The following is a 14,125-nucleotide window of genomic DNA, read 5'->3' as shown; positions in this document are numbered from 1 at the left end:
AGAGCAAAATATTTCTAATTCACAATGTAGTGCTTCAGAAGTGAGATAGGTTTACGCTAGTGTTCATGCTGGAAATTAGCTTGCACTGTTAGTGGTAGACCTGTGTCTACTGTTATTGTGAGATGTCAGAAGTGCCACTGATGTACATTGTATGGTTTTCTTACTTAAGATCCACTTTGGTAGTGCCTGGAATACTCTGTTTCCTGTAAAGTGAAGTACAGGAAAGTGAAGGAGAAGTCAAATAGCAGACATAAAAAAATAAGCATCTGATATTGTTAATCCTCGTTCATTCCTTACGCATGGGTATCGGTTCCAAGCTCAGAACTGAGACGGCCATTTTCCAAGCTCGCGTCAGCTTCAAACACTCGAGTTAAACTCTTACCCACAATCCCCCTCTCCGTTACCTCAGATTTCGTTTGCCGCATTGCCATCCGGTCATGTCAAGCTACTTCTCTTGAGCTAAGTACAGTCAATTGTTCTTTAATTGCTTTACAAATTACTTTTCTGTCAGAAAAGTTGATATTTTATTGTTTCTTGCCCTATCGCATCTAGCATTCATAATTTCATCAGGTTTTTTTCTGTCCTTTACTTCCCTTTTTTTACCGCAAGGTAATTTTCTCTTTACCATTGTTGGTAGTCTTTTTCCCTTTCTCTTTCATACCTTCGGGTACTCTCTTGTACCATTGTTGGTACTTTTCTATTACTTAATATGGCAGATAAAAAAGGTAGTCCGGGGTTTAAGCGGTGTTCTGATTATGGACACAATCTGCCTACTTCTGATGCACACTCTTTATGTGTTTATTGTTTGGGAGCTTCCCATTTATCTGTTGAACCTCCTTGTACTATTTGTGAGAACTTTTCTAATAGAGCTTTGTTAGAAAGGAAAAACAAGCTGATACTGAAGGAACTTCTAAAATCTCCCTTTTCAGAGGCTATTTCTGGGTCAGAGGTCTCAATCCCTCCTAAAGCCCATAAGAAAATGGATTTTTCTACTAAGGCTAGATCCTTGCCTTCGTCCCTGGCTGGGGACTCTCAACAACCAAAACCTAAAAAGGCTAAAATGTCAGCTCCGGAGCTCTCCCAGTCAGCCCCAGTGCCTTCGGTGCCCAGACCTTCAGCACTGAGGTCTTCGGCTCCACTAGTGATTTTGGCTCCGTCCTCTCCTGCAGCCTTCTACATATCGGCACCGAGGGGCTCCTCGGTTCAGACCATTACCACTGTATTGGCACCGACCGTTCAGTCGGCGCAGACATTGACCGCGTCAGCTCCAAGATCCTCCTCGGAACCGAGGCCTTTATTGTTGACTCCAGTTTAGTCGGTTCCAGTTTCGGCACTGACAACCACTTCAGCACCAATCCCTGTGTCGGTGCAGACAGTGACATCGGCACCAATGACTTCTTCGGTGCAGACTACAGTAGTTCAGTCTTTCTAGGCACCATTGTCCTTGGTGCGGTCAGATGAGATGGGCACTGAGTCTGCCTCTTTTGTGGACAGGCCTGTTTCTCCCTCAGTCTCTGTGAGGTGCACTAGAAGCCTTTCCGAACATGATGTGTTGTGTCCTGTGGACCAGGTGTTCTTGGCCAGAGGTATTCCACCCCCCAGGAACTATCCTTCCTTGGGAGATGATCACGCATCTCCAAAGACACCTTCTTATTCTCCTCCTTCATTGCCTTTGAAGTCCATGGATATAGTACAGTCTTCCCCTTCTGCAGCTTCCTTTATGGATCTCACTAAGGAACCGCATCTGCCTTCGTGGCAGGAAAGTTTTGCTATGACCCAGGATGTCAGCTGTGACACACATAGCTTGCTGCTCCACAGCCATCCAGGGACTCCAGGTAGGCAGGCTGAGCCACTTAGGGGATGAGTGCCTCCGTCTTAGACAAACACTCCTTTCTGGGTGGACCAGCCTTCCAACTGATGGAGAAGGCTTTCGCTGCTGCTGGCGATACTGGACTGTCTATACCTCCGCCCTCCTCTGGTACACTGGTTTCACAAGTCGCACCTAGCGGACACCAAGTGCAAGGGCCTCAGGGCATATTCCCTCAGGAATCCCCCTTTCCGTTGTCTTCCCCAGCTTCTCCTGCTGAGGAGGTCCACCGGAAAAGTTCTTGCAAGAGGAAGCACATGGACTCCACAGAGGAGTCCCTTACCGAAGACACAGATTTCGATGAGGGGGAAGGATCCCCTCGGTCAACCTCTGAGGTTCTTTTTGGCGATATCCTCGAAATCCTGAAATAGAGAGGTGACTTGCAGTCCTCTAATCCGACCCCTGAGGAATCTGTGTTCCTGCAGGCCTTTCGCGCCCGGGCCCCCTACCTCTTGGGTTACTCCACCTGCCGATGAACTTGTCAGGTTCATCGTGCAGCGTGCTTGGAAGGCCCCTGACACCGTCAAAGCTATTCAGTGGAGGCCAGATAAGATCTTATCCCCTCCTGCTTCGGATCACCATTGGTCCAAAAGTCTTCCTGTAGATACTTTGGTGGTGGTGGCCGCAACAAAAAAGGATCTGGCAGAAGAAGAAAGCCAGACTGTCCATCCACCTAACAGAGAGTCCCGGGCCCTGGACAGAATAGGGAAGCACACCTTTGCTTCAGCGACCTTTGCTATCAGGTCCCTGAATTATATGGCACATTTTCCCAGGCTTCAAAGGGATCTGGTTTCTGAGCTCTCTGAAACCTTGGCTGGTGCAGTGTCTGATGAGGTCTGTGACAAAGTGGCCTCTCAGCTGGCCACCATTGAGTCTATATCTAACTCCTCTATGCGGTTGATATCTCACTCATCAGAAGAAGCAGCTAGAGCAGCAGGTTTAGCTGCGGTCTTGAGACGACACACCTGGATGCACTTGTGCAACTTTGCAGAACCTTTTAAGTCTTCCTTTCTTAATGCCCCCATTGAGTCCTCCTCCTTTGGGCCCAAAGTTAGAAGCAAACTAGCCAGATGTGAACAGGATGGTAAGACCCTTTCTGCTGTAGGTGTCTGTTATTCTTCCCCTCAACGTGCTTTCTCCTGAAACCAAAAGAGTGGGAAGATATGGTTCAAGAAATCTCAGGATCCTTTATGTGACACACAGACCGAGTTTTCCCCCAGAGGCCGAGGGGGAAACTCACAGGAAATACGCTCCTTTCGGGGCAGAGGGGGTCCGCGTAACCAGGGTTCCAGGGATTCTTTCCCTGGTCAATCTTACCAGCGCTCCTGAAGAGCGGCCCAACTCCTTTCCTCTGGAGGTGGTTGGGGACGTTTCTCCTTTTACCTTTCTGCCTGGCTAACCATCACCACCGATTCTTGGGTACAAAGAGTTATAACCAGTGGTTATCATACCCCCTTCAATCTTTGTCCTGTCCCTTCAAAAAATCTTCCTGATGTTCCACCCAATCAAAGGGAAGAAGCAGTACTAGAGATAGAAAAGCTGCTAAGAAAGAGAGTCATCCAAATAGTCCCTCCAGACCAGATAGGATCCGGATTCTACTCAAGATTATTTTTGGTGCCAAAGAAAACCGGGGACTGGAGACCAATTTTGGATCTCAGTGTATTGAACAAGTTTGTGAGAGTACAAAACTTCTGGATGGTCGCTATACAGTCTATCCTCCAGCTTTTGGAAAAAGACGATTGGATGTGCTCTATAGATCTTCAAGATGCGTACTACCACATAAAAGTGGACAGGCCATCAAGAAGATTTCTGTGCTTCCGTGCAGGAGCCAGTCATTATCAGTTTAGAATACTGCCCTTCAGACTCTCTACAGCCCCTAGAGTGTTCACAAAGTGCATGGCAGTTGTCACAGCTCACTTGCGACTTCAAGGATTCCAGGTGTTTCCATATCTAGACGACTGGCTCATTTCCGCCCCCACCAGACATCTACTGGAAAAAGCCCTGGCATACTGTGTCCTCGCCGCTTAAAGGCTAGGCATAACCATAAACTGGCAGAAATCCAATCTCAGTCGACAGAATTCATAGATGTTATCTTGGACACAAAAAACTGCAGAGCTGCTATTCCAGAGCACAGAATTTTAAGGATAAAGCAACAACTAATTCCAATCCTTTCAAAGGAACAATCCACAGCTCACTCAGTTCTACAGCTGTTGGGTTCCATGGCAGCCTCCATCACCATTGTTCCCATGGCCAGGTTTCAGATGAGGCTTCTAATATGGCTACTGCTCACCCAATGGTATCCTTTTCAGCATACTCTTTCAGCCATGATTCAAGTAACCTACAGGTGCAAACAGGATTTAAATTGGTGGATGACACACGATCTCTCACAATGGTCTCACCCCTTCTCCCCCCAGCAACCTAAGGCCACAGTGACCACGGATGCCTCCCTGATGGGGTGGGGGTGGCTATGTCAGGGACAGACAGTCCAAGGCACTTGGTACCAACTGGAGGCCCATCTGCATAGAAATGTTCTAGAGCTGAGGGCAGTGCTTCTGGCGTTGCAAGCATTCCATCCCCTGCTGCCATCTGGGACAATTGCGATTCAATCAGACAACATGGCTGTGGTCTGGTACATCAACAAGCAAGGTGGAACCAAATCTTCCTCCCTTTGTTGAGAGGCCATGAGGATATGGCAATAGGCAATGGGTGATGGCTACCAACCGTTTTCTTCTGGCAAAGCACATTCTCGGGAGTTCCAGCATGATAGCAGACAAACTCAGCAGGTGCATTCTTCAACCTCATGAGTGGTCCCTGAATCCCCTTGATAGCGGTGGAGATCTTCCACCGCTGGGACCATCCTTGCTGCGACCTCTTTGCATCCTCGACCAACTACAAATGCAGCAACTACTTTGCCCTGATTCCCCCTCCGGGACAGTCATCCAGGGACGCTCTAGTCCACAATTGGCCCTCGGGTCTTCTCTGCGCATTTCCGCCCTTTCCTCTCATTCCCCAGTTTCTGAAGAAAGCCCGGCGGTTGAAGAGCAAGGTAATTCTCATAGCACCATATGGGCCCTGACAGATTTGGTTCCCATTCCTTTGGCCTCACCTACTAGATCGACCATGCATTCTCCTTCCAATCCCGGAGTTGATCTCACACCCACAGAACTTGATTCATCCCATCCTGAACAGCCTGAAGCTAACAGCTTGGCTACTCCAGTTCCCTTGATTGCCAGGCAGAATGATCTTTCTTTACCAGTACGTGATATTCTCATTGCTTCTCATAAGTCTTCCACTAGAATTACTTATCTGAGCAAGTGGAAAAGATTTACCTGTTGGCTGAAAGATAAACAAGTAGACCCCTTTTCAGCACCAGTGTCGATAATACTAGACTATCTGGCTGACCTGTTTCAATCAGGCCTATCGGCCTCTGCCATTAGAGTTCATTTGGCTGCAATTTCTAATTTTCATGAGGGTGTCCAAGATTCCGCTCTTATGTCCCATAAATTGTGCAAGACCTTCATAAAAGGTGTGAATCATCTGAAGCCACCTTTTAGAGAACCTATTCAACCATGGGATTTATCATTAGTTCTACAAGCTCTGACAATGGCACCTTTCGAACCAGCCTCTTCTTGCGACCTCAAGTATTTGTCATGGAAAACCTTGTTTTTGGTCACTGTTACTTCTGCCAGATGTATTTCTGAACTTCAAACTTTATGTATCAAGAGTTCATACTTGATTTTTCATAGAGATAGAGTGTCTCTGAGAACTAATCTATCATTTCTGCCTAAAGTGATCTCTGAAATGTCCATTAATCAAGCCATTGAATTGCCAGTTTTCTTTCCCAACCACTGAAACAGAGAAGAGTATTGCCTACTTACCCAAGATATACACAGGCAAATCTGTTTTTACTTAAACAGGACTAAATCCTTTCGTAAATCTGACCAGTTATTTTTGGCCTTTTCTGGATCTAGATTAGGATCTGCTGTTGCTAAGGTCCCATTGGCTAGATGGTTGAAGGACTGTGTGATCTTTATTTACACACAATGTAATATCTCGTTGCCTACTACCATGAAAGCTCATTCAACAAGGTCAGTGGCAACTTCTGCTGCCTTCCATGCCAGAGCTTCTTTACATGACATCTGTGCAGCTGCAACTTGGGCTACACCTCATACCGTCATCAATCATTACAAACTGGATTTGGCCTCCAGGGGAAGAGCATCTTTTGGTTCTATGGTGCTCAGAAATGTACTTCCATGAGAGCTTCCCAGAATAGAGGTAGCTGAGGACTCTGTCCCACGTGTAAGGAATGAACGAGGCTTAACAATATCAGATAAAGAAGTTATGTCTTACCATAACGTTCCATCTGTGTTGTTGATCCTCGTTCAGTCATTACGACCCTCCCTCCTTTCCCCTCCTGTGGTTTCTAGTGGATCTCACCATTCAGTTCTCTTAGGTTATTTGACCAGAGGTAGCCTCTACCTTCTTTAACTTGCAAACTCAATCTGAGGTAACAGGGAGAGGGGGATTGTTGGTAAGAGTTTAGCTCGAGAGTTTGAAGCTGATGCGAGCTTGGAAAATGGCCAGCTCACTTCTGAGCTCGGAATCGATACCCATGCGTAATGACTGAACAAGGATCAACAATACAGATGGAATGTTATGGTAAGACATAACTTCTTTTTCCTGTACTTAATCTTGCTATAAAAAAAAACAAAAAAAAAACAGTCTTCCCTTCAGTATGGTTCTATTTCAAATACCTGGCCACTCACAAGAACATTTCTTTTATAGTGCACATGGCTGGCCCCATTTTTAGGATGGGAACTGTGTGTGTGTGTGTGTGTGTGTGTGTGTGTGTGTGTGTGTGTTCACTGCTGACATCCCTTAAGTGTTCTTCTGTATGATTGCATGTATCTGACATATATCTCTAAAAGAAGATTACTGCTGTACAGAGAACATTACTAGGTGTGAGGCTTTTGTGTGGTACAAGTTTGTCAGCAGATGGGACAGATGTATAAAAACTGCATTTTTTTCCTGGCTGGGGGCAGTAACATGCATTTAATTGGAGTGTGATTTGTAATTTATCTTGTTGTCCACGGGCCACCATGATGTAACTGCTGGGAGCAGTGTGGCTACACACCTTTTTGAAATGTTGAGACCAGCTAGTATGAGCCCATAAAAACGGAAACTAAATGGTCAAAAAAATGGGCTTATATGCACTAAATCTGAGATAGGCATTACTCAGAATATTCCTTTTTTTCTGCGGTATGTTGATCTTCGACTTTGAATATATAAGTTCAAGGTGTGTGGAGGGCTTTCTTCCCACAATAGGGGATGCATGGGGGCTTGCCCAACCTCCAGAAAAGTTTAAAGAGCGATGTTTGAGATTTGCTCTTCTCCTGGGTTGTTGGTCTTTTTTTTTTCTTGACTGTTGGCACTCAGTATTTTGAGTGTTAACATTTCAGTGTGAAGCCTTTTGAAGCACATCCTTTGATGGACTGTGGCAGTGAGGGGTGTGTGTGTGTGTGTGTGTGTGTGTGTGTGTGTGTGTGTGTGTGTGTGTGTGTGTATGTGTGTGCCTGAGTCTTAGGTGGAGGAGGGAAGGAGTTCTAAACTATCACTGGCAAAGTTCACTGGCTTGTTAATGCTCCACAAGGTTTTGCAGCAAACACAAACTTGTTCATTTCAGGGACTAATTGGGAGAAGATAACAATAAGGCCTTAGTAGCATTTATGGGCTGCCTGTTACTAAATTTGTGCTATAATGCTGTATCTCTAGACTGAGATTGTAAGGGAGGGGATTCCACATACAACCAAATAGGAAGCTGTTGGGGATAATATCAGGGAATCACACTGACACCTTGATGGATGACCTGCCGAAGGCCTCAGCCTAGTGCTGGACTGCATACCTTCTGAGGACAGGTGCTGCATATGCTCTGAGGGAGGATATACTGTAGCTGAGATTTACAGTGTATGTCATTGGCAGTGCAGTTGACATACAATGGCAGTCATTTGAACTGCTGAGCTCTTTAACGCTACCACAGTTCAGGAGACAGTTGAGGTGCATTCAAAACACTTGTACCCATCCACACTTTGGGTAGAGGCAGTATGTGCCTTATTGAGGGCCACAGACACACAGAACACATGGTATGCTCCATATAATCTTGCATTTTTGCACGTCCGCCTGTTGTGTGTCAGTGCCTAATATCCATCACATACTGTCTGCTACTGAAAGGCTGGCTACTGAAAGGGGTCTGCTCATCCTTTCTCCCTTTTCATTTTACTACGAAAATCTGCTGAATAAAACAATAAATTAATATAGTTCAAAATACATTTTGAATAAATTGCACTTATTTAAACTGTATTTGCTTTAATAAAGCTACAGTGTGCTAGCTTGCACTGCACTTGAATTGTTTTTAGTGCTGCTTTAGCTGCTTTTCTGTAAAAAAAAAATTCTAAGGTTGTTTCCTGCCTTTCCTCTAAGTAGTTTTTCCATCTCTTTCAACTTCTAGTTTAAAAGCCCACATTTGCACTTGTTTCCCACCTTTCCTGTAACTAGTCTAGTCCAGATACAGATTTGCTGTATCCAGGATTGTTTTTAAGCTTCTGAGCCCCCCAAGACTTTCTGTGTTGGAGGGAAGCCTTCTAGCTTATCAGTAGGAGTGGTAAGCAGTAGGTAGCCTATCTATCACAAGAGGAGTGGTTTCTGGCCCAAAAATTGTAGTTTATTGGCTGTTTGGGCAGTTTTCTACATCTCTTTCAGCTTTCTGGTTTAAAAGCCAGGATTTGCACTTTTCCCACCTTTTCTGTACCTAGATTTGCTGTATCCAGGACTGTTGGCAAGCTTCTGAGCAGTGCCAAAGTCTGCTCTTCAAATTTTCCCTTAGATCTGCTAGTTCTCTCCTCTCTGCACTTTTGCTAGCTTATTAGTCTAGCACTTTACCAGACTTCTTGTAGCAATTATTGTAGCACATAAAAGTGCTACCACCACTAAGTGTTCTGCAAGGAAACAGCTCCAGTACTTATTATTAATGCCCACCCCTCCAAGCATGTCTAAAGGTCAGTTTCCTGTGCTTTCTCCTATTAACCTGGTGAACTTGGGTATCCTGACACAATGTAGCAACTGCCTCGTGTACACTGACAATCCTCTCCTCTTACCTCCCAACCAGACTTGCGAGAGATGCACTTATGTGTTCAAATTGGAAGCCACACTCTCTACAGTCAAGACCAGAATAGCTGGTCAAGAGGAGAAGGTCAACATTTGCACCACACCACGTGGAACACATAGCCTTCCAGAACACACACTAGCACTTCAACTACCTCTTCATTAACTGGGAAAACTACTCCTGTACCAATACACTTGCCCAGCGTTTCCTGGAATTCATTAATTCCAATGCCCTTGAGCAGCTCCTTCTTACTCCCACTAGAGGTAGCAACATCCTTGACGTGGTCATTACTAACATGTCGACCGTTGCTCTACACCAATAGTCATCTCCTCCTGGTTAGATCCAACCACAAACTATTCACCTTGGAAATCTACATCCCTTCCGCCCTCCCACCCCGCAAAGGTAACCACCATGAAAAACTTCTCCAAAGCTAGCTTTGGGCTCCTAAAAACAGAGGTGGCTAACTTCACAAAACCCATGCAAATGGAGAATGGATTCATGATTGCCGAATCATACACCAATGCACTGTACGAACATGTACACAGATGCATGGATCTTGCCATACCCAATAGAAACAAGATGGTCTCCTCCAAAAAAAAAAAAAGGAAGCCAATCTGGTGGTCCCCTGCCATAAACAAACTCTACAACAGAAGGAGGAAACTGATGCAGAATAAGGTGAAGTCCCAAGACTGAAAAACTCCCTTATCAGCCTCAACAAAAAGTTGAGATCCCTCATCAAATCCTCTAAAGCTAGCTTTGAAAACAGATTTGTAGCAGACAGTAAAAACAACCACAAAGCCTTCTATAGTTATGTAAAGAATTTCCATGGTAATATCCAGATTTGCTCTGAGCTACTGCACAATGGTACCCCCTATACTGAGCCAACAGATATTGCCAATATACTGGCCGACAGATTCAGTGCCAACTTTACCCCTTTCTCCCCCCCAAAGGACTAGTCACAATACCAGTACATTGCTAGGCACCCAGTATTACTGCTGCACAGGTTAAAACAGCACTGTCCAAGGCCAAGAATACAGCTTCTATGGGCCCTGACAATATCCCTGGCTGTGTTCTACATGAACTACAGAGTGAACTGGCACCTCACCTGTGTGCCCTGTTCAATCACAGCCTCACCTCAGGCTTTGTCCCTACCAAATGGTGCACCACTACAGTCATCCCTCCCCACAAAGGAGGAGCGACTACAGACCCTAGGAACTATCTCCCCATTAGCCTAACAAGTCTGATATGTAAAGCTATGGAACGCATAATCATGGACCTAATAAGCAAGGATATAGGGAATCTCCAAACTCTGGATCCCACAAAGTTTGGTTTTGTGAAGGGTAGATCATGCCTACTCAACTTGGTTAACTTCTTTGAGTCAGTCACCAGTGCTGTGGATGAAGGCAAGGTGGTTCATACAGCCTACCTTGATCTGGCCAAGGCCTTTGATACTATTCCCTACTCAGGAATCATAGAAAAACTCACTACGTTAGGCATCAACCCTTATATCACTAGGTGGGTTGCAAACTGGCTCACAGGTAGAACCCACAGTGTAAAAGTAAATGACTCCAAGTCAGACTGCTGACCAGTCATGAGTGGAGTCCCACAGGGTTCGGTCCTGGGTCCTCTCCTGTTTAGTATCTACGTCTCTGAAGTCCACTCCCACTCAACGGGACTCTGGCTGACAAAAGTTTGCAGAAGACTGCAAGTTGGGAGCCATTATTAACTCCCCAAGTTATGTTGACATCCTACAGAAAGGCCTCACTGAAACCAACGACTGGTGTCAGAACCATGGCCTTAAGCTCAATGCCAAAAAAATGCGTCATCATCCCCTTTGGGAAAAACCTGGTTCCCATGAATTACCACATCAATGGTAGTCTGCTGAACACAGAAGGCATTATAAGAGATCTATGAACACAGGTTGACAGCAATCTCTCTTTTGACCACCACATTACCACTATGGTCAGAAAGTCCTTTTATGTGGCACATCTCATTACTAAGGGTTTTGCATCCAGGAAGAAAGAGGGCATTGTCTCCCTCTACTCTTCCCTCATTAGGCCAGTCATTGAGTACAATTCCTCATTTGGGATATACCTCATTAAACACCTGCAACAACTGGAGAGGCCACAAAAGTACCTCACAAAGAGTATCTTAGGCCTTAAACATTTACCCTATATGGACAGACTTAAAAAATTCCAGCTATTCTCTGTCTCATATCGTCTGCTTGACTTACAAAGCCATGTCTGACCCAGCTCTGTTAGAAATGCTACATCTAAAGAAATCCCAATCCCTCCACACCACATGCTCCAGAGACCTCAACCTCATTAACACAATCAACAAAACATGCTGGAGGGATAGGTTCATAACCCAGAGACTGCCCATGCTATGGAATAGACTTCCCATACATGTCAAGTAGAGCACATCACTGGCCCTTTTCAAGAGAAATCTTGATGAGTGGATGGGAAATAGAAAATTCATGCCAGGGATCACTCCAGTGGCTTGTCTCGACAGAGGCACTGGGAACTAAGGTCAGGTGGCATGATGCCAGGGTAATCCTAAGGGCTAGGCTTGTAAAGGCTCCAGGGCCATTAGCCTAGTACACACCTATGAACCATAAAGGGTGGGTAACATGTAATACATGCCATGGGAAAACTGGACATATTCATATGCTGCTGAGGTAAGCCAACAGTTATTATATATCTACATTGTTACAATTACAGGCAGATATGCCTGACATGGGGAAAAGAGGAAGGAGAAGTTCTCCCAGTTGGGGAATCACATCTTGCTTGACACCCTCCATTAATATTGTCAACCAATGTTCTGGAATGTTAGATCAGATGGGGTATTTCCAAAGCATGTCTGGCTGGACTTTGTGGTGCAAGTAAATTAAATCTGCAGCCACAATAAAATGCATGAGCACGTTTGAAAAAGGGTCATTGACTTGACTGCACATGCACGCACCAAAGCAACACCTCAATACAAGTGCAAAGAATCATGGTTGGGGGGGGGGGTGCACTCACAATCACCATTACCTGACATGGATGAATTCCTGTCACCTCTGTCTCAGGAAGTGAAAGCTCATTAATCCACAGTGAACTACTTGAACTTCAAGGAGAACTGCACAGAGCATCTTGTGCATCAGTTTGCGATGCCAGAAGTTGGTATTGTATAGTGCATGGGATGGTCTGTATAACCTGCCTGACAGACAGCTATACAAGTAATGAACATGGCTTATTTGTTGCTACAGGCACATCAGGACTACAGCTTTAGCCTCATTCTGATCAAGGTATGTTAAGATAGGTTTTGCATGGCACTCTGGTTTACCTACATTGCTGTTAGTGAAGAGTGCATTCCAGTGGCGTTTTGTAGTATCGGACTGCTGAGCTGAAGCCCCCCCCCAACTTTCTCCAAAAAAAAAAAAAAAGAAAAAGAAATTTAATTATTCAGCATTACACACTAGTAGCAGTTTGAACTGCTACTAGTATGTAAAGTCAAATGCAATTCTTTGTTGAACTCAGCATCATGCATGCATGCTCGAATTCCACTTTTAAAATAAAAAAATATATATTTTTTTGTCTCTGGACTGTTTTAAAAACAGTCTAGATTGGAAAGACCGGGGGCTGTTGATGACTTTCTTTTTTTTTAATGTAATATCATGGCAGAGTTAACCATATATAGGGAGGCAATGTGTTATGAGGACTGCTGCTGAATTCTTTTTTTTTTTTTACATAATACACTGGCAGGGTCAACCAGATTCCAGTGGCCTTTGTGTTTTGGGGGCTGTTGATGACTTTCTTTTTTCCTTTATTATAATATCCTGGCAGGGTTAACCAGATATAGGGAGGCTCTGTGTTTTAGGAGTTGTTGATTACATTATTTCGTTTTTAAATATAATATCCTGACAGGTATAAAAGAGATACTAGGTATGCAGTGTGTTCTGAGTGGCTTTTTATGGTTGACATATTTTTAACCCAATATCTTTTTGTATGGTTAATCAAGATACATTAGGATGGTTTGTCAATGTTTTGTTGTTGAAATTAACTCTACTCTTGCATGAGTAAAGTGTGTATGGGGTAACTGAAGTAAGATCATGTACAAGTTCCCCCTTTGAACCCCACCCTTAGTGTTTTGGAAAAATCCATTATTGATGAAATGTATGGCTTACAAGCAAGGTGTGTGAACAGACGTTCATTTTACAATAATTTAAGCAAAGGAGAGAAGGAACTGTATGATAAGCTTAGACATGACAATCTTGTACATGTTTTGAAACCTGACAAGGGTGGAATGACTGTTTTTTTTGATGCATTAAATTACAGGAAGTCTGTGTTTGACATCCTGAGTGATGATGAAACCTACATCCATGTTTCAATTAACGAAATTAACATTAACTATCAAAGAATAGATTCCTTCTTAGAATAATATTTATTAGATCAGAGAATGTCTTTGGACACATATAATGTGTTAAAAGTAAAGAATCTGGTAGTAGCATCCATTTTTGGTATCCCAAAAATCCACAAAAATGTGGATAAACCACATTTTAGACTGATAGTAGCAAGGTGAAGGTCTAAAACTTACCCCTTGGGTTTAGTTATTGATAGATGGTTAAAACCTATTTACAACAAAGTGGACCATCTTATTATTGACTCTTGGGACTTTTTAGGGAGACTAAAAGTGGATCTGTGCTCTCAGAGTATTACTTTTTTGGCCATCGATGTGGTGGCTTTGTTTTCTTCCATACCCTGGGTTGAAGGAATCGATCATTTTTACAATAGCCTGTCTAGATATAAATCATTTGATAATGATAACATTAATTTTGGATTCAATCTCTTTAGTTTTAGACAGTAATTACATTTTTTGAGTGGGAGTATTTTAAACAAGTCAAAGGTGTTGCTATTGGTTGCTTCTTGCACCCTTATTTATGCTAATTTAGTGCTCCTTAACTGGGGGTTAAATTTTATCTTTGGAAGTCAATTTTTTTTAAGTTTATTAAACTGTACGTCAAATTCCTGGACAATATCTTTATTTTATGGAATGAGTTAGATCAGGATATTAGTAATTTTACAAATTATATAAATAATACATCATCTTTTTAAAATGTA

The sequence above is a fragment of the Protopterus annectens genome, chromosome 8.part0, assembly GCF_019279795.1.
Source record: "Protopterus annectens isolate FY-2018-M chromosome 8.part0, PAN1.0, whole genome shotgun sequence".
Classification (NCBI taxonomy): domain Eukaryota; kingdom Metazoa; phylum Chordata; order Ceratodontiformes; family Protopteridae; genus Protopterus; species Protopterus annectens.
This window is presented reverse-complemented; position numbering follows the sequence as displayed.